Source organism: Paroedura picta, chromosome 1 (assembly GCF_049243985.1).
Source record: "Paroedura picta isolate Pp20150507F chromosome 1, Ppicta_v3.0, whole genome shotgun sequence".
NCBI classification, from domain to species: Eukaryota; Metazoa; Chordata; class Lepidosauria; order Squamata; family Gekkonidae; genus Paroedura; species Paroedura picta.
Genome location: NC_135369.1, coordinates 186418896 through 186438510, shown reverse-complemented (window position 1 = coordinate 186438510; position 19615 = coordinate 186418896). Strand labels below are relative to the sequence as shown.

At 50.2% G+C, this 19615-nt stretch overlaps 1 long non-coding RNA gene across 1 annotated transcript; it reads left to right on the top strand.

Annotated features, from left to right (window-relative positions):
• Positions 1-16360: 16360 nt before the first annotated feature.
• Positions 16361-19227, top strand: LOC143822142 (uncharacterized). The gene is made up of 3 exons (XR_013226060.1): positions 16361-16518; positions 17669-17780; positions 19106-19227. It is a non-coding gene; the product is annotated as an uncharacterized LOC143822142 (long non-coding RNA).
• Positions 19228-19615: the final 388 nt, after the last annotated feature.

Sequence of the window (19615 nt, the reverse complement as noted above, 5' to 3'; positions counted from 1 at the left end):
CGTCCCTTGAATCCGTTTCCAAATTCATCTCCGCCACAATAATGGGCAGCATGGACTTACCCGTGCGGCTTTTGGCGGGGTAGAGGGCCGGGAAAGGAGCGACGGCTCCGGCGGCCACGGCGCGAGCCCCTGGTGGCGTGCTGCGTCGGCGGCTCGCACGGCAGGAGGCGGGGCTGGAGAGTCCGTTTAGGACGTTGCCTGTCTCCTTCCCGCCTCTTTGCCAGCCGCCGGGGCAAGCGACCCACCCGCCCTCCCTTTATTATATATTTTGTTGGAACTGTTTGATTATGTTTTGTCACAGCATATGTTGGCACAAGAGAGTGAAGCTCTCTTGGAGGGGAGCCGGTGTGCGATCGGCCTCCCCGCGGGGAATGGGGCCTCATTAAAGAGTAACGTGCCGCAAGCAGACCCTGCAGGGTAGGCTTGGGTAGCTCGTTCATGACCAGATGATCTGGGAGGTCACCAAAGAGGTTTGTGCCCTTTGGCCCTCCACCACAGATCATCTCCCTGGAATAGGCCAATGCACATGGGGAGACCCGTATTCTCAGCGGGGAAATTTGATGGGCTCCTTATGGCTTGGCATTGGAGACCCGCAGTCAGCGGACTGCGTAGGTCAGCTTCATTCCCTTGTTGCCTCCAACCCTCTGTTTTGGGTGTTGAATAAAGCTGTGGCCATTTTAAATGCCAATGAAAAGTGGAGTCTCGTCTTCTTTACCAAAGGTGCCCTCTTACCTGCCAAAACAACCACCACGTGAAATACATTCCAAGTTTGCCTCCTCATCCTCTGGAATAGGCTTGGATGGTTCTCCACTTCCTCTGGCATGTCACAGCAGAAACCTGGATGTGATTTCAGGTTTTCCTCCACCTTCTCTGGGGTATAGTGATCTTTAAGTCTGTTCTGCTGTAAAGTACATTCAGACCCATCGCAACTGCTGCTGTTTTGCCCAGAGCGCCCTGGTGGCTTTCTGTTGTTTTCTGTAGGTTGGTGAATTGGTGAAATCTTGTTCACCTCAGAAAAGGGTCTCCCCAACTTTCTGTAAAGCCATAGCGCTAGTATCACAAGTATAGCCGCTACAAGGAGAACACCAAATGCTATCCCCAATGCAATTCCCAGTTGAATGCTGCCCATATTCACTCAGTGAAAAAGGCAGTCCGCTATCAACCAACAGCATTGAGGGACTGATCCTGTTTACAGTAGCCCGTTGGGGGCTACAACTGACACAAGCATCAGCTTAAAAAAATAAAAAATAAAAAAAGGACTCCCCATGTTACCAATAGTCTATGGAAAATCACAATATTAGCGTTTTTCTTTGGTATAACTGGAGAGCAGGTAGCATCTCGGGTGGTTTTTTGGAACTTGTCTCTTTCTTGTCCCCCGAAATGAAGCACGGTGTGGGTTATTGAGTTTTAAATTGTAGACTTTAAGATTCAGTTATTATTTTAATAATTGGGTATGCATTCACCTAAACTTTGAATTCCAGTAGTAAATATCCAGGCAGTCTCAAATGCAACCTTACCACATGTCTAAAAGCAGTTTGTGGATCTGAAGGAGTAAGAGTTTAAAGAGAAACTGTCAAGTGTGAAAAATTTTCCTCCCGGCCTTTCTTAGCATTTTTTGGGTATAAAATTATCAATTTGCTTGTCACTAATCAAGACTTCTGTGGGGACAGCTGTGGTAAAGATTTTTTTTCAACAGGTGTCTACAAACAGCAACTTTAGCCTTTAAATACATGTATTCTCCGCATTCTGGTATTTGATTATAGGATACAAAAATTTGAACTGTGTAGAACATTAGAAATGTAGAAGTAAGGGCTTTAGTTCTGGTCACCTAGCATTGTGAAGCATCTATGTTCATTATAGGACTTGATATTTCATCACATCAAGAGGTTTCATATCTTTTTGGTGATTGACAGAATTGTGTCACACTAGTAATATTATGCAGCCCGCATGTATAAATGCATATTAAAAGATCAGCTGTATAAAATAAAATCATTTGGACTCTGTCTGACCTGTGATTCCACTGAGACAGGAAGATGTATAAGGATGTGGGGAGGGATGAGAGAATAGTGATATTCATGTTTCTGGAAAGTATTGATAAGCATTCCCCCCTGGAAAAAGCAGGATGCATGTATCCGCAGTTCCTCTAGCGTGCCTGCCCTCTGAAAACAGCCGTCTTCCTGCCCCCCCCCCCCGCTTCAAACACAAGAGGGGCTTGGCAAACCCTGCTTTTTCTCGGAGGGATCTCTGCCAGGATCCCAGATCAAGGCCTTCCCCATCCCCTCCTGCCTGGTCCGTTAACTGGAGATGCCAGGGATTGAACCTGGGACCTTCTGCCTGCCAAGCAGAGGCTCTGCCCCTGAGCCAGGGTCCCAGATCAAGGCCTTTCCCACCCCCTCCTGACTGGTCTTTATAACTGGAGATGCCGGGGATTGAACCTAGGACCTTCTGCCTGCCAACTAGAGGCTCTGCCCCTAAGTCAGGGTCCCAGATCAAGGCCTTCCCCATCCCCTCCTGCCCGGTCCTTTAACTGGAGATGCCGGGGATTGAACCTGGGACCTTCTGCCTGCCAAGCACTGTCCTCTCTTCGTTGTTCAAAATATTTTGACCAAATCTATTTTGAACATACGCTACCCATACTATCGAGGGAACAGAATATCACGAGAAGGCTCTCTGGCTTTAATTAGCAAAACACACTCCTACCCACATGGCGTGCAATACACAAGCTCCACCGGTCTTTTGTCTTCTCATTCAATTGAAGAACATTTCTGATACATTTTAGAGACTAACAGCCTTTTTAGGAGGACGATCAACAATGTCAGGTACAGATGGGCCTATCTTGAAAGATTTTTTCCCCCTTCTTAGAGCCACCATACCCAATTACCTGACTATTAGGTATCACCAGCAGGTTCCCATCACACGCACACCACACACATAACCACATTTTCAATTGGATATCTATTCTCCGCCATGCAAAAATTCTCGAAGGAATGGAAGGCCTGCTGGGGGGGGGGGGAAGCTGGCTCAGTGGCACAGCCTCTGCTGGGCAGGCAGAAGGTCCTAAATTCAAGCCCCGGCATCTCCGGTTAAAGAAGCACAAGCAGTTGAGTGGCTGATGTGTGAAGGACCAGCCTGAGACCTGGGGAGACGCTGCCAGTCAGAGTAGACAATGCTGGCCTTGACGGAACAGTGGCCAGATTCAGTAGAAGGCAGCTCCTCTTGTCCATGTGGACAGCATAGGGGGGAAATCCCTCTCACGCCATGAATTTGGGTGTCAATTTTTTTAAAGTCAGCTAGTTCTCTATACAATGATGCTAGAGAAAGGCAGCAGGGAAAGAGGAAGACCCAACATGGGGCTGACAAAAGTAAAGGAAACCATGGCCCCCGTTGGCATGACCTGAGCGAGGACAAAAATTTGTAACCACTGTGACAAACAGGTGCACGAAAGCAGGTGGTGCAAACCGGGCAGATGGCTCTTTAAATACGATGCCCTAAAACCACTGCCACAATACCCTCAAAGAACGGGGGGGGGGGGGGGGATCTAAACCTAGATAAAAGAAACATTTTTGCTGAGCCCCAAGGGATAGAAGGCAGCATAAGAACCCGAAGTCACCCTTCCTAAATGAATCCAGATCATGCTGATTTTTTAAAATTCTGTGCCACAGGCTTAATAGTAGAACAGAGGGCATCTTCACAAGACAGGAGGGAAAGGCTTTCAAGTTTGTGAGCTTACCTTCTAGCAAGTCTCTCGCCAGACCCGGTTCTGCCCCCGTGGACCGAACAAAGTCTGACAGGACCGCATCTAGTTGTGCTGCCAGAAGTGCAGCAGGGTCAGGACAGGACCAGAGGCTACGAGACATCCATCTGTTAAAAGAGGTGGGAAAATACAATAAGTCTATAGAAAACCACTGAAAGATGCTAGGCGGCTGCATGCTGAACATGGAATAGACAATAAAACTGAAGTTTATGATGATCTATTCGAAAACCTTCCTTGGACAGTCACGAAGGCTACTCTATGGCTAGCTGAAGACCCCCCCACCGCCCCATTTCACAAAAACTAGACCCACATTCTGTACTCTCCACCCCATTTATTGATCCTTTCTCCTCTGCTGAAAACAAAGGTGTCCTCTTACCTGCCAAAACAACCACCACATGAAATACATTCCAAGTTTGCATCATCCTCTGGAATAGGACAGCCAGGGCTTGGATGGTTCTCGACTTCCTCTGGCATGTCACAGCAGAAACCTGGATGTGATTTCAGGTTTTCCTCCACCTTCTCTGGGGTATAGTGATCTTTAAGTCTGTTCTGCTGTAAAGTACATTCAGACCCATCACAACTGCTGCTGTTTTGCCCAGAGCGCCCTGGTGGCTTTCTGTTGTCTTCTGCAGGTTGAATTGGTGAAATCTTGTTCACCACAGAAAAGGGTCTCCCCAACTTTCTGTAGAGCCATAGCACTAGTATCAGTAGTATAGCCACTACAAGGAGAACACCAGATGCTATCCTCAATGCAATTCCCAGTTGAATGCTGCCCATATTCACGCAGTGAAAAAGGCAGTCCGCTATCAACCAAGAGCCTTGAGGGACTGATCCTGTTTACAGTAGCCCTCGACGACCTGCCACCCTCGCCTTCCAGCATCACAAACAAGTTCAGAGGTGAAATGACACGTCACAATGCGGCAGTTGATGGCAAAGGCAGCCAATCAGGAAGGGCCTGGGGGACACATCCACCCGCTCAAGATTCTTTCCTGAGAGTCACCTGCAGATGTCGAGAACCACATCTTCCCTTGGTTTCCTCAGAAACCTCATTAAGGGCTGGGGGGAAATAACCCGTTCTTTTAACCAGAGCTATATGGCTCCTTACTAGAACTGTCAACCTCCAAGTTGGGCCTGAAGTTCTTCCAGGATTGCGGCTAATGCCCAGACCACAGAGGTAACTTTCCCTGGAGAAAATGGTAGATCAGGAGGGTGGACATTAGAGGCTCCGCCCCAATATCTCCAGGAATTTCCCGACCCAGAGTTGGCAACCTTACCACTGTCATTGCCTCCAAGACATTATGTATCCAGAATCATGTTCGGAGTCTGAGATCCAATTTGGTGTTGAGAGCCAGCTTGGTATAAAGGCTAAGTGCGGCGGCTTTTAACCTGGCAAGCCCACTCCTCCACGTGCAGCCAGCTGGATGACCTTGGGCCAGTCACAATCCTAACAGAGCTGTTCTCAGATCAGTTCTCTTAGAGCTTTTCCACCCCACCTACCTCCAAGGGTGTCTGTTGTGGGGAGAGGAAAGGAAGGCACTTTGAGACTCCTTTGAGTAGTGACAAGTAGTGTATAAAATTCAGCTCTTTTTCTAACACCCTTTATTGCCTACTTATTAAGCCTGTGTCACTTAGAATCATAGAATAATAGAATAACAGAGTTGGAAGGGTCATTTAGACCAACCCCCTGCACTATGCAGGACACTCACATCCCAATCTCTCTCCTACTGTCACCTGCCACCCCCTTGAGTCTTCACAGAATCAGACTCTCCGTCTAGAAGTCCAATTATAACCCAGCCTCCGTTTAAAAATTTCCAAAGATGGAGAACCCACCATCTCCCGAGGAAGCCTGTTCCACTGACAAACCGCTCTGTCAGGAACCTCTTCCGGATATTTAGATGGAATTTCTTTTGAATTAATTTCTTCCCAATCACTCTGGTCTGTCCCTCTGGGGCAAGAGAGAACAATTCTGCTCCATCCTCTACATGGCAGCCTTTAAAATACTTGAAGATGGTTCTCAGATCCCCTCTCAGTTGCCTCCTCTCCAGGCTAAACAGACCAAGCTCCCCCAACCTTTCTTCATATGTCTTGGTCTCCAAACCCTCACCCTCTTTGTTGCCCTCCTCTGGACATGTTCCAGTTTGTCAACATCCCTCTTCAGCTGGGGTGCCCAAAACTGAACACAGGACTCCAAGTGAGGCCGAACCAGAGCAGATTAAAGCGGTACCATCACCTTCTGTGATCTGGACACGATACTCCATTTGATAGAGCCCAAAGTCCCATTTGCCTTTTTAGCCACTGAATCACATGCTGACTCATGTTCAATGTATGGTCTACTAAGACTCCTAGATCCTTTTCACACACGCTACTGCCAAGACAAGTCTCCCCCTACTTATATTGGTGTATTTAGTTTTTCCTACCTAAATGCAGAACTTTACATTTCTCGTTATTGAACTTTATTTTATTCAGTTTAGCCCACTTCTTGAGCCTATCAAGATCAACCTGCATTCTGTAGCTGTCTTCAGCTGTGTTTGCTACCCCTCCCAGTTCAGTATCATCTCCAAATTTAATAAGTATCCGTTTTAATGCCTCATTCACTTCATTATGGTGGTGGAAAGGGTTTTCACGTCAAGAGATATTCAGAGATGGCTTTCCAAGCCACCCTGGGCTTCTTCCTCGGAGGTCTCCCATCCAAGTACAAACCAGGGCCGACCTTGCTTAGCTTCCGAGATCTGACAAGATGGGGCTAGCCTGGGACATTTATTAAATTGATAAGACTGCCCCTCTCGGCGCAGCCATCTCCATTATGGCTGTACAAAATTTTAGCACCCTATCCTTAAAGCATCTATACAAAGCCTCGAAGGAGCAAAGTGGCCTAGCACACAAACATTACTCCTTTTATAGTTCAGGGTGATTTTCTGACTGCCTCAGAACAGAGGTTCTGTGACAACAATAAAACAACAGTAAAATTATACATCACCCCAAGATTTTAAAAAAACAGCTTGGTTTGAGCCCAATAGCACCTTTGAGACGAACAGGGTTTCCAGGGCTGTCAAACCTCAAAGCTCCATTCACTGGAGAGAGCTGAATCTTGAAAGCTCCTGTGCTAAAACCCTTTTTGGTCTCTAAGGTGTCGCCGGACTTCTGTTGCAGGCCGAAACAGCAGACCTCTGAAACGAACGACAACAACAAAATCAATCACTCTTTTAAACCATGAGGCCAATCTGAAATGCTCAGCAATTCAAGCAAACAGCAATGGCAACAACAACCATCAACTAACACCCGGTGGGACCGCCAGCAGTTGAAAAGGAAACGGTTTTTGTTAGGCCTGAAAGGGTGTTGCTAAAAAACAAAACTGTCAATAAAGAAGACTGGGGGGGGGGGGTTGTACCCTGCCTTTTGTTCCCTGAAGTGGTCCCAGAGCGGTTTACAAACCCCTTTTCCTTCCTCTCCCCACAATACACACCCTGTGAGGTAGGTGGGGCTGAGAGAGCTCTGAGAGAACTGTGATTGGCCCAAGGCCACCCAGCTGGCTGCATGTGCAGGAGGAGTGGGAAACTAATCTCTGTTCTCCAGATTAAAGGCCACAGCTCTTAACCACGACACCAAGTTGGCTCTTAACAGGTTCCTACATGGGTGGGAGCCCTGGGGCCAGTCCTTGCAGGTCCTCTCTTGCTATGGCCCAAGGGAGATGCCTCAGGCGAACGTCCAGATACTGAATCCAATGCCAGGAGGGGAATCTCACCAGAAATGGTGAGGTGGGGTGAACCATCCTTGTGCAGGATGATTCTCAGCAGTAACTGAGGGCATCACGAGTGACAGCTGAGGGACAGGTGGGAGGTTCTCAGCAGTGACCCGAAACCATGCGGTAGGTGCCCCTACATAGTACGGCTAGAGAGGATCGGCCAGATGGAGGCAGATTTCAGTGGCTTCCTCATGGCAACACATCATGGGTAACAGCAGCAAGATCCCGTCGCTTTTCTGTCAAGACCGACACTTTGGCTGATGAAAGGATTGCTCTTGATGCAGAAAAAACAGGGTCCACACCGCTAGGAGCCCCCCTCAGGTCAAGTCATTATAAATCTGCACACATCCGAAGCACAAAGGCTATTTTGAGTGAAATAAATGCACAGGGCCTTAAGCAAGCATTGGCAGGTAAGGGGCCAGTGGGAACGAAGACACGACTCCAGTTCGTTGGCATTAAAATGGCCACAGCTTTTATTTTTACCCACGCAGAGGGTTGGAGGCAACAAGGGAGTGAAGCTGACCTATGCAGTCCGCTGACTGCAACGCCCGAATAAGAAAACCCACAGGGAGCCCATCAATTTTCCCCGCTGAGAATACGGGTCTCCCATGTGGGTCTGCCTAATCCTGGGAGCTGAACCCAGTGGAGGGCCAAGGGGCGCAAACCGCCTTGGTTACCTTCATGGTCAACTGGACATGAACGAGCAACTCAAGCCCACCCTGCAGGGTATGCTTGCGACTCGTTACCACCACCTCTTTAATGAGGCCCCAGTCACCGCGGGGAGGCCGATCGCACACCGGCACCCCTCCAACAGCTTCATTCTCTTGTGCCAACATTCGCCACAGAACGAGGAACAGCTCGTTCCCGCCAACCCTCGACCTCCCTCAACCATTCCAATAAAGCCCATCTGATATCTTGGAGCCATACATCCTGCCCCCAATCCGATAGATGGACCCCATCTGGGCGATACAAGGCACTCAAATGACAATCAATATCAGGATGCCATATGACCCGCCCTCCAAATTGTAACACAAACCGATAAACAGATCGATTAACTTTAGCTTTAACTCTATTCATAACTGCCGGACCCTTAACGCTTCTCCACGATGTTCGGCTCAGCATCTCTGACCACATTATGACCGTTCCAGGCATCCTGTGCTGTAGAATTCTCAAATCTTCGCAGATGTAATTAATCAGTTGTCGACCAGGAATACTAGGAATGTCATTCTCGCCCAGCTGTAGAATGGTGACATCTGGTCTTCCCCAGAAATACACAGAGCGGGCTGCCATCTCTAATAACGATCTCCATCTGAGGCCTCGGCAGCCAATCCATACGACACGTAGATGCTCCCCCAAACCAAGGTGACGGTCCCAGCCAGAGATGATGGCATACCGGCTTGCCCAATGCACGAAACTGTGCCCAAACACGAACACCGTCCGCAGAGGAGGAGATAGCCCTGGAACAAGGCAACAATTAATCAACCATATCTGAGCGAATGTATGATTTGTAGGCTGCCGACTTCCATCGCCCCAAGCGTTTTATCCTCCCTACTGAGGCTCCATCCCGAAAAGCCTGAGTAGCCGCCCCAATTCTGAAAGAATGGGTACCATAATGTTCTACTGACATGCCCAATTTTTGTATACAACCTCTTAGAACAGCTAAAAACTGGAAACGGGATAGGCATGAACCATCCGCATGAATGAACAAAGGCCCAGACTGGTGCGGGCGGATTCTCAAAAACTCCATACTCCGCACCGGGCAAATACTCGAGACTGGACTGCTAGGTATGTATACCGCAGTGCCTCTTCCCAACTGATCTGTTTTGGACCTATTGAGGTGAACTATCAAACCCTGCTTCTGAAGGACGATTGCTTCACTCGTCAAAGTACTTGGCCCCGAAGCAGATCGAGATGGAGAAAATAGCTCTCCACCCCTGAATGCTCCAAAAAAGGCCAATGTAAAAGCCACTCCCAGCAAGCGGACCTCGTAGTGGTCAACGCAAACAGAGGCCAGCGCGTCTACCAATAAGTTTTTTAGCAATTGCCGTGTAATGGGCCGCCTTGCATCCCGAACCACTGGGGTTTTGCGTCTCCAGCCTGAGATCGCCTTTTGGGCCAAAAAGGAAGACCCTGGGTCCCAGCTTCTGAGGATTTTGCTAATAAATGACAGCCCAGCTAATTGAACTTTTATAGTCTTTGGTGCTAAACCCTTTTCCCTTAAATGTGCCAAGTATTGCAGCAGCAGGTTTTCAGACATTGGCCAATTCCCTCCACAGCCTGTTGAGGCCGCGAATGACAGGAAGCTCCTCGCCGCTCCCTCATACGCCCGACGTGTAGAGGGTGCTACCGACCCCAAGATCCCTTCCAAGATCACTCGATGCCAAGTGACCACAGGTCTTCTGGAAAGGCTTCTGGTCTTGCATTTGCCTCTGGTGCCAACCGACGGAATCTCTCGTCCTGAAAACGAGAGAGGGCGTCGGCTACCTCATTGTCCACGCCTGCCACGTGGGCGGCTCTGAACGATATGTTAAGTGTCAGGCATGTCAAGACCAACCTGCGGATAATCCTCATAACCCTACTAGATTTTGAAGATTGCCGGTTCACTATTTGAACCACAGCTTGGTTATCACACCAAAATGTGACCCGCTTATTAGCGAACCAGTGTCCCCAAATAACCACTGCTACTAGTATGGGAAAGACCTCCAAAAATGTCAGGTCGCGACGGACTGCGTCGCTCCAAGCGTCCGGCCAACGCTTGGCACACCACTGATTCCTGTAAAACACACCGAAACCTAGACTGCTTGCAGCATCGGAATGCACTTGCAAGCAATTCCCCAATGACATAGGCGTTTGCCATATGGCAATCCCATTAAATGACCTCAAGAACGTTTGCCACACGGCCATGTCCTCTTTTATATACTTAGTTAAACGAATATGATGGTGTGACTTCTTTACCCCGACGGTAGCCTGCGCAAATCGAGCACAGAAGGCCCTGCCAGGCGCAACTACCTTGCATGCAAAGTTGAGGTGGCCAATCAAACTTTGCATTTCCCGTAGGGTGCATTTTGCTTTTGAAGACATGCCTTCTATCAGCCTAAAAAGCTTAACCAGCTTAACCTCTGGCAATCTAGACGTTCCCAATACGGAGTCCAACTCAATCCCCAAATATGTCAAAACTGCCGCAGGGCCTTCTGTTTTTTCAGCAGCTAAAGGAACCCCCAGTTCACTTGCCAGGGCTTGGAAAGTAGCCAGGCGATGTGCACATTCCCGTGACCCTTTTGGGCCTACAAAAAGGAAGTCATCTAGGTAGTGGGTGACCTCCATAAATTGCCCCTTCTCCTTTACTGCCCATTCCAAAAAGGAGCTAAAAGTTTCAAATGCTGCGCAGGCTATGGAGCAACCCATTGGCATAGCTTTGTCTATATACCAATGGTCCCTAAAATGCAACCCTAACAAGTCGAAATCCTCCGGATGTACCGGGAGTAGCCGAAATGCAGATTGAATATCGCATTTAGCCATTAAGGCCCCTGTCCCGGAGGCCCGTACTAACTCTACTGCCCGGTCAAATGGTGCATACTTAACCGTACATAGCTCGGCAGCTATCCCATCATTTACAGAAGCTCCCTCCGGGTACGAAAGGTGGTGGATCAACCTAAATTCTCCTGGAGCCTTCTTTGGGACTACTCCTAGTGGCGATACCCTCAAATGAGGGATAGGCGGGGACTGAAATGGACCTGCCATACGGCCCTCCCTGCACTCCTTCTCAAGCTTCCTTGAAACCACATCTGGCATGGTTTTTGCGGATTTCAAATTGTCGCACATAGTGGCTTTTCTTGGACCTCTGTAAGGAATCCTAAAGCCCTGTGAAAACCCCTTAGTGATGTACTCAGCAGCGGCCCGGTTCGGATACCGCCGCAACCAATCCATGAGATTGGGCAAACTTACCGGGGTGGGAGCCTTGCAGCGTAGCGATGCTGGAGCACTCTTAGGCTGTCTTAGATGCGCCTGATGGTCCGGAATTTCCCGACCCCCCTTCTTTTTTCCCGGAGGGTCGGGCCCCTCGAAAGGGCGCCTGCGAACCGCTCTTGGTGCATGACGGTAAGGCATGGCTACCCCCGCAACACTCGCATCTGTGGTCAAAACGGCAGCGTCACCGCCTACATCCTTTATTGTTATAGTCCCAGCAGGGTAGGCCAGATGATCGCCGACCTGCCCTCCACTGTTGACCCCTTTCCTTGGGGCGTCTGGCGCTTGAACCGACATGCACAAACCATGTATCTGGGTGTTTTAAATCCCAGCGAGCATCCGCATTTTGGGAAGCTAATTCCCTAAAAACTCTATCATACTCAATTGCGGCTTCATCACCCGCAATGTCCCGTGCCTCTAAAATGTGAGAAAGATATCTGCCCAAATGCCATACCCTCTCTGGGTATGACCCTGCTACAATAGTGATATATACAGCGAACCCCTTAAGCCAGTTATCGAAAGACCTCTCCCAGGGGACAATGGCCTTCCTTTTCTTTTTGTCTCTTTTGCTCCCCGTGTCCCCTCCTCCCTCCTGTCCTGGTATTAGGGAGAAAAAATCTACGAAGTATCCCTCTAAGGCCCGTTCCCGGATTTTAGTCCCCAGGTGCACCCCCGGGGGGACGTCAGATACTTTGCACTTCACTGGAGGTGCCCTATCCTTTTCTGGAATGCCCGCCTCATCCAGTAACCTCTTGGTGTTAGCCCTTCGGAGGTCCATCCACCTAGGTATTCCAGGTACAAAGGAGGCTTCCACCCAGTGCCAGCCCTCCCGTCGTGTATCTGGTCCCTCCTCCCAAGAGGAGGACTCACCCGACGATGTACTGTTCCTAGCAGATCGTCTGCGTTTGTAACTGCTTGGTTTTGATTGCTTCTTATGTCGGGGTCCATGGCCTGGATCAACCCCCACAGACTCCTCTGATGTAATACTTCTGATGTCACTCGAATCTCCTTTGGGAGCGGGTGCCCCCGCACGCCCCCCCTGACATATGGGTAGCTGCCATATTCTCAACGGCCAAGGCATAACCCCTCCAGAAGCTACCATCTAATTTTGGACTTGGCACCTTGCGACCTGAGGCATGCCCTCGTTTTGCATAATGATCAGACCCATCTGGGCTGGAGGCTTCCTCTGCCCCCGATCCATGAGTAGAAGAAGAGCTGGACTCAGATGTCCCTAACCCAGTGTTACTCCTATGTCCATAAGGGGCTGCACTTCGTCTCCTAGCCCTGGAGTTAGATTCCCTATGCCTGGATCTGCCCCTGCCCAGGTCCAAAGGAGAATCCTCTGATGAGGAAGCCTGGCTGAGTGCAAGCCTGCCAGGGACTGTCCTCGTCCCCCTGGCTGCATGCTTATTCCCAGGTTGCTTTCCTTTTTTCAAGGCCCCAGAAGCCTCCTGGCGTTTTGGGCTCTGACGCCCGCACGCTTTTGATCTGGCTGTTCCCCGATCTGGGCTCCCTATGGCCTGACCCCTGCTGTGGGACCGCGCCCTCGAGGTGGAAGCCGCCTCGGGCGTGGATGCCTCTCTCCCCGCCCCACTGCGGCCTGCCCGCGTGCTCACAGCCTTTGAAGCAGGCAAGGCCGCGGCCCATGCTGCTCGGGCCTTGGTGGCGCGGCTACGCCTTTGCCTCTGGCTCCCCGCCTCCTCCGCGGCTTCCCGCCCAGTGCTCCCGGTTTGAGGCTTCGGGCCGCCCCTCCCACCGGACCTGCTAGACCGGGCTTGCTGTCCCTTTGCCATGCCGCGCTATTCCCGCGTACCGCAGTGTTTTGTTTTTTTTTTAATTCGCGGCAAGCGTTCTCGGCCGAGAACGCCTGAGGGGATGAGGAAACCCCCCCCCCACGAGACCCAGGCTGTCCTGGAAAATACTGCCGAAGTGTCTCCGGCCCAGAAAAGCCTCCTTGCTCGCCGCCCTCACCTACTCTAGCCAAGCGATCCGTTCGATCCGTTCGCTTGCCCCGCGCGGCTGGCAAAGAGGCGGGAAGGAGATCGGCAGCGTCCTTAAACGACGCTCCTAACCCCGCCCCCTGCTGCACGCGCTGCCGCCGCCGCGCTCCAGCCAGCCGGGATAACTCGGCCGCTGGAGCCGCGCTCTTCCCCGGACCCCCACCCACCAACCGGCCGCGCGGGTAAGTCCACGCCGCCCATAACACCCCCTAGAGCCGCTAAACCGCAACGACCATACGAATCACAGGCATAACCCAGCACTGCAAAAGGACCATGTTAATCTCCTAAGACATCCCGTGCACAGAGTCCTTCCCGAAGAGGTAGGAAGTCCTGCTTCCTGGCACACAATGATCCGGCTGTTCTCCATTTCAGCCATGCCATGTGCATTCAGCCACTTACTGCCAGCTGTCTACACCATCCAGGGTACGCTGAGATGATTGTTTTGGATTGGGGAGGTAGCAAAAAGTGTAGAAAAATAATTGTGCCATGTTTGGGAAGGGATGGAACATTTAACTGGCCTGTTGCTTTCACCTAAGTAGTTTGCGATCGTTTTCCAAAAAGAGCTGCTCTTGTTAGATTTAAATGTTGCTAGAAGATGGTCCCATTTTGCCTGATAATAAGAGCGCTTCTTAGTGTTTATTAAAGATTCATAGTGTCTTTTTTGGAGTGTATAGTTTTCTAACAAAGTGAGGTCTCTGGACAGACGAGCCTCATAGAATGACTTCCTCAGAGCAACCTTTGCACTGAGGCAATCATTATCAAACCAAGAAGAAGGTCGGGTTGTAGTAGATCTTAGGGGTAGGGCCTTAGTTCTGCAGGCCAAAGCAATTTGGTCAAATGTTCTTAGAATCTCAGAAGGGGAACCAGTTCTAGTGATATCCTGTTTTAGGTTAGTCATCTGAGCAGAGTTAAGGAATAGGGTGAATTCACTGCCAACTTTAGGTGACCATCTAATTCTATGTGTAATTTTTGTTTTTTTAATTTGTACAACTTGTACAATTACTGGCGTTCAGGCAAAAAGCATGACCAGGGAGCTTTTCAGTTCTCACCTTGGTCATAAAATCTCTAATCAGCTTTAATGCAGCTTCTGCCTCAGAACTACCTTGGCACGCAGCAATATGCCGGCCTTACCAGGATTAGCATAAGAGTTACAGAAATTTATGTGAATCGTTTTGAACCATCAAAACATAACATATAGTATTATTAGTTTGTCTGCCTCTTATATTAGTAGGCCATCTTATTCTAAAAGAAGTGCTATTATTCTTGTTTGGCTCTTTCATGCCTGGGTTGGTGACTTGAATTCGATTCCAAGTTTGCCTTCTTCTCGGGAATAGACTCCAGGTTCTTCTCCACCTTGTCTAGGATAGGACAACCGTCACTTGAATTAGACTCCAAACTCTCCTTCTTTGGAATATGATCACCAGCCCCTGAAACAGATTTCAGGCTCTTCTCCACCTTCTCTGGAACGCAACCACCGTCCCTTGAATCTGTTTCCAAATTCATCTCCGCCACAATAATGGGCAGCACGGACGTACCCGTGCGGCTTTTGGCGGGGTAGAGGGCCGGGAAAGGAGCGACGGCTCCGGCGGCCACGGCGCCAGCCCCTGGTGGCGTGCTGCGTCGGCGGCGCGCGCGGCAGGAGGCGGGGCTGGAGAGTCCGTTTAGGACGTTGCCTGTCTCCTTCCCGCCTCTTTGCCAGCCGCCGGGGCAAGCGACCCACTCGCCCTCCCTTTATTATATATTTTGTTGGAACTGTTTGATTATGTTTTGTCACAGCATATGTTGGCACACCGGTGTGCGATCGGCCTCCCCGCGGGGAATGGGGCCTTATTAAAGAGTAACGTGCCGCAAGCAGACCCTGCAGGGTAGGCTTGGGTAGCTCGTTCATGACCAGATGATCTGGGAGGTCACCAAAGAGGTTTGTGCCCTTTGGCCCTCCACCACAGATCATCTCCCTGGAATAGGCCAATGCACATGGGGAGACCCGTATTCTCAGCGGGGAAATTTGATGGGCTCCTTATGGCTTGGCATTGGAGACCCGCAGTCAGCGGACTGCGTAGGTCAGCTTCATTCCCTTGTTGCCTCCAACCCTCTGTTTTGGGTGTTGAATAAAGCTGTGGCCATTTTAAATGCCAATGAAAAGTGGAGTCTCGTCTTCTTTACTAAAGGTGCCCTCTTACCTGCCACATTCTGTACTCTCCACCCCATTTATTGATCCTTTCTCCTCTGCTGAAAACAAAGGTGTCCTCTTACCTGCCAAAACAACCACCACGTGAAATACATTCCAAGTTTGCCTCCTCATCCTCTGGAATAGGACAGCCAGGGCTTGGATGGTTCTCCACTTCCTCTGGCATGTCACAGCAGAAACCTGGATGTGATTTCAGGTTTTCCTCCACCTTCTCTGGGGTATAGTGATCTTTAAGTCTGTTCTGCTTTAAAGTACTTTCAGACCCATCGCAACTGCTGCTGTTTTGCCCAGAGCGCCCTGGTGGCTTTCTGTTGTCTTCTGTAGGTTGGTGAATTGGTGAAATCTTGTTCACCTCAGAAAAGGGTCTCCCCAACTTTCTGTAAAGCCATAGCGCTAGTATCACAAGTATAGCCGCTACAAGGAGAACACCAAATGCTATCCCCAATGCAATTCCCAGTTGAATGCTGCCCATATTTACTCAGTGAAAAAGGCAGTCTGCTATCAACCAACAGCCTTGAGGGACTGATCCTGTTTACAGTAGCCCTCGACGACCTGCCACCCTCGCCTTCCAGCATCACAATCAAGTTCAGAGGTGAAATGACACGTCACAATGCGGCAGTTGATGGCAAAGGCAGCCAATCAGGAAGGGCCTGGGGGACACATCCACCCGCTCAAGATTCTTTCCTGAGAGTCACCTGCAGATGTCGAGAACCACATCTTCCCTTGATTTCCTCAGAAACCTCATTCAGGGCTGGGGGGAAATAACCCGTTCTTTTAACCAGAGCTATATGGCTCCTTACTAGAACTGCCAACCTCCAAGTTGGGCCTGAAGTTAGCCAGGATTGCGGCTAATGCCCAGACCACAGAGGTAACTTCCCCTGGAGAAAATGGTAGATCAGGAGGGTGGACTTTAAAGGCTCCGCCCCAATATCTCCAGGAATTTCCCGACCCAGAGTTGGCAACCTTACCACTGTCATTGCCTCCAAGACATTATGTATCCAGAATCATGTTCGGAGTCTGAGATCCAATTTGGTGTTGAGAGCCAGCTTGGTATAAAGGCTAAGAGCGGCGGCTTTTAACCTGGCAAGCCCACTCCTCCACGTGCAGCCAGCTGGGTGACCTTGGGCCAGTCACAGTCCTAACAGAGCTGTTCTCAGATCAGTTCTCTTAGAGCTCTTCCACCCCACCTACCTCCAAAGGTGTCTGTTGTGGGGAGAGGAACGGAAGGCACTTTGAGACTCCTTTGAGTAATGATAAGAGGTGTATAAAATTCAGCTCTTCTTTTAACACCCTTTGACTTGCATGCGGACATTTTGTTCAGGAAGGAGACACACACACCATATCATTGGCAAAAACAGGCCACATCTTTTATTAACCAAAACAAATTTTCCAACATTGTGTTGGCCAGCAAGGGGAGAGGGAGCCTGACCCTGGTCCTTCTGGTCTATTTAAACCCACACACCCCACAGCTGCCTGAAGACCCCGACCAGAATCCCCATGGATCTCCGGGGCTCCTTGCTGTGGGGTTTCTGACCCATAGAGTGGATGCCGGTGATGCTTCAGGAGGCGTATACCTCCCTTGGCCCATCACAGGTCATCCACCCTCTGGATCCCGTTGAGCTACCCAGCCGGGTAAGCTCAACCCCCATTTTACCCCTCAATCCTGAGGCGGCAACACCTTCGGGGGGTCTCCTCTTGCTTCTAGACTCCCTGACCCATCTTCAGGCTCCATCCCCATGCAATACCCGCCACCAGAGGAGGGATTGCCATCCCTACTCCCGCGAACACCACCTAACTGAGCCCATTCCTGAAGTGTGGCCCGTATACTAAACAACCATAAGTTCAAACCCCAACTGGACAAGTGAACCCCGTCAGCCCTATACAAAGCAGAAATATTTTTATCAATGTCCCCGTGGACCACTACCCAGCCACCAATGTCCTTCATCAGGGATGCCACCGCCGTGTTAATTTTCCGCAGAGAACGGTTCACACTGTTCACGTTCCTTGCTCCGTGCCAGGCTCGCCGCTCCACCATCTGGGAGCAAACCAGAACTGTCGAAGGCTATTTCTGCCACAGCGCCTCCGGATCACTCAGCATTCTCCGCTTCAGGTGAACCCGGCTTTCAGCAGGTAGGTCATTACCCCCAAGGTGTATCACCAGCATGTCTCGAGGTCCCGACTTGGCAGCTGCAGCAGCAAACATTCCCAGGAGGGCCGACCAGCGCATGCCTCTGTGTCCCGACCACTGGACAGAAATATCCTCTCCCAGGCCCAGGTTGGAGCCCCAACCAGAACTGGCTGCATAAGTGTGTGCCCAGTGGACAAAGCTGTGTCCCAGAACCAGCACTCGGCGCGTAGCTGGGCAGCTCCCTGAAACAAGCCACAGGTTAATGTTTTGCCATGCCCGGCCTCACATGCCCACAATAAGCCCGGGACTTCCATCTCTCTAGCCCCATGATCTGCTCAGGGGATGCCCCATCTGTGTAGGCCTGGGTGGCTGCCCCAATTCGAAAGGAATGCATTCCATACCACCCCGGGTCCTGCCCAACCCTTCTTAGGCTAGCTTGTAAGATGGCCACAAACTGGAAACGCTAGAAGCAGGACCCATCTGCGTGGATAAACAAATACCCTGGCACGGGAGGCTGTCTCGCCAAGAAGGCCTCCAGACAGGCCACGGGGCACAGCCCGGTACCTGCCCGCCTAGGTACCCACAATTATGCCCCTTGACCCCTCTGGTCGGTCTTTGACCGTTGTATCCAAATTTGGGCACCCCGCCTGCCCACCGTCACGTCTTCCCTCCCTAAGGAAACCATTGAGGAGGGAGCCCTTATAGGCGCCAGGAACTCACTGGAGCACAGTGCCCCAAAGTAAGCCAATGTGAAGGCTGAAGCTGCTAATGCTGCCTCATACGAGTCTTAACACACCACTCCCAGCTGGTCCACCAACCGCTTCAGTAAATGCCATGTAATGGGCCTTCTACCATCAGTGCGCTTGGGGTCCCCCCTTTTCCAGCCTTCCACTGTTTTGCGGACCAGGAAGGATGAACCCGGGTCCCACGACCCCCACAGCTTGCTAAAAAATGAAAGTCCCGCCAGGTGGACTCGCATAGTGCCGGGTGACCTCCCCAGCTCCCGAAGTGATGCTAAGTACTGAAGTGCCAAAGTCTTCCGCATGGGCCAAGCTGCTTGATGTCCTGCTGCCCTAGCGTATCGCACAAAGTTCCTGGCCACTCCCTTGTATGCTCGCCGCATCGCTGGAGCAAGAGATCCAAAAATCATTCCGGGTAAAAGAAAAGGCCACCTGACAAAGCAATGACTTTCTTGTATTACTGTATCGCATCCCCCTCCCACCCCAAGCTGAAATAACATGGGCTCTGCTATGCAGATGGAGAGAAGCCGGTATACTGTTTGCATACTGAGATTTCCCTGAGTCATCACCATCTTTTCATCTTTTAGTTACTCCTTGGAAGTCTCACGACCACTTGCTGTAAAATGACTGCTACTGTGAATAGCCTCTGCTGCTGGAAATAATCGCATAAAAAAAAATAAAGGAATGAAATATGCAGTGGAAATTAAATGGGAAATAATAAAAAGAAAAGCACATAAAAGGAAAGCAACTTCGTTTTACATTCCTCAGAGCTTGCAACACTGGAATGCCCGAAAGATGTAGTGCAGGCTTCGTTTTTAAAATTTTTATTTATTTTTTGCCTCTTTAAATTTACCTAGAAAAGACGGATCATCAAAGACTGTTTGGAGCAGTTGTGCTTGAAGTCCCAGCAACAGGCGTTCGGCAAGGATGAAGAAGAGGCCAACCATTAGGAAGAATGTGTAATAAAACAGCAGCACAGTTTAGTGGGTTGAAAAGTTTGCCTTCTCTACGGGGTTTTTTTTTTAACTCCATAAAAAAGGCTCAATCTAAAGGTATCACTATGGGCTGCAATGTTGCTATGTCATCATCAAACTGGT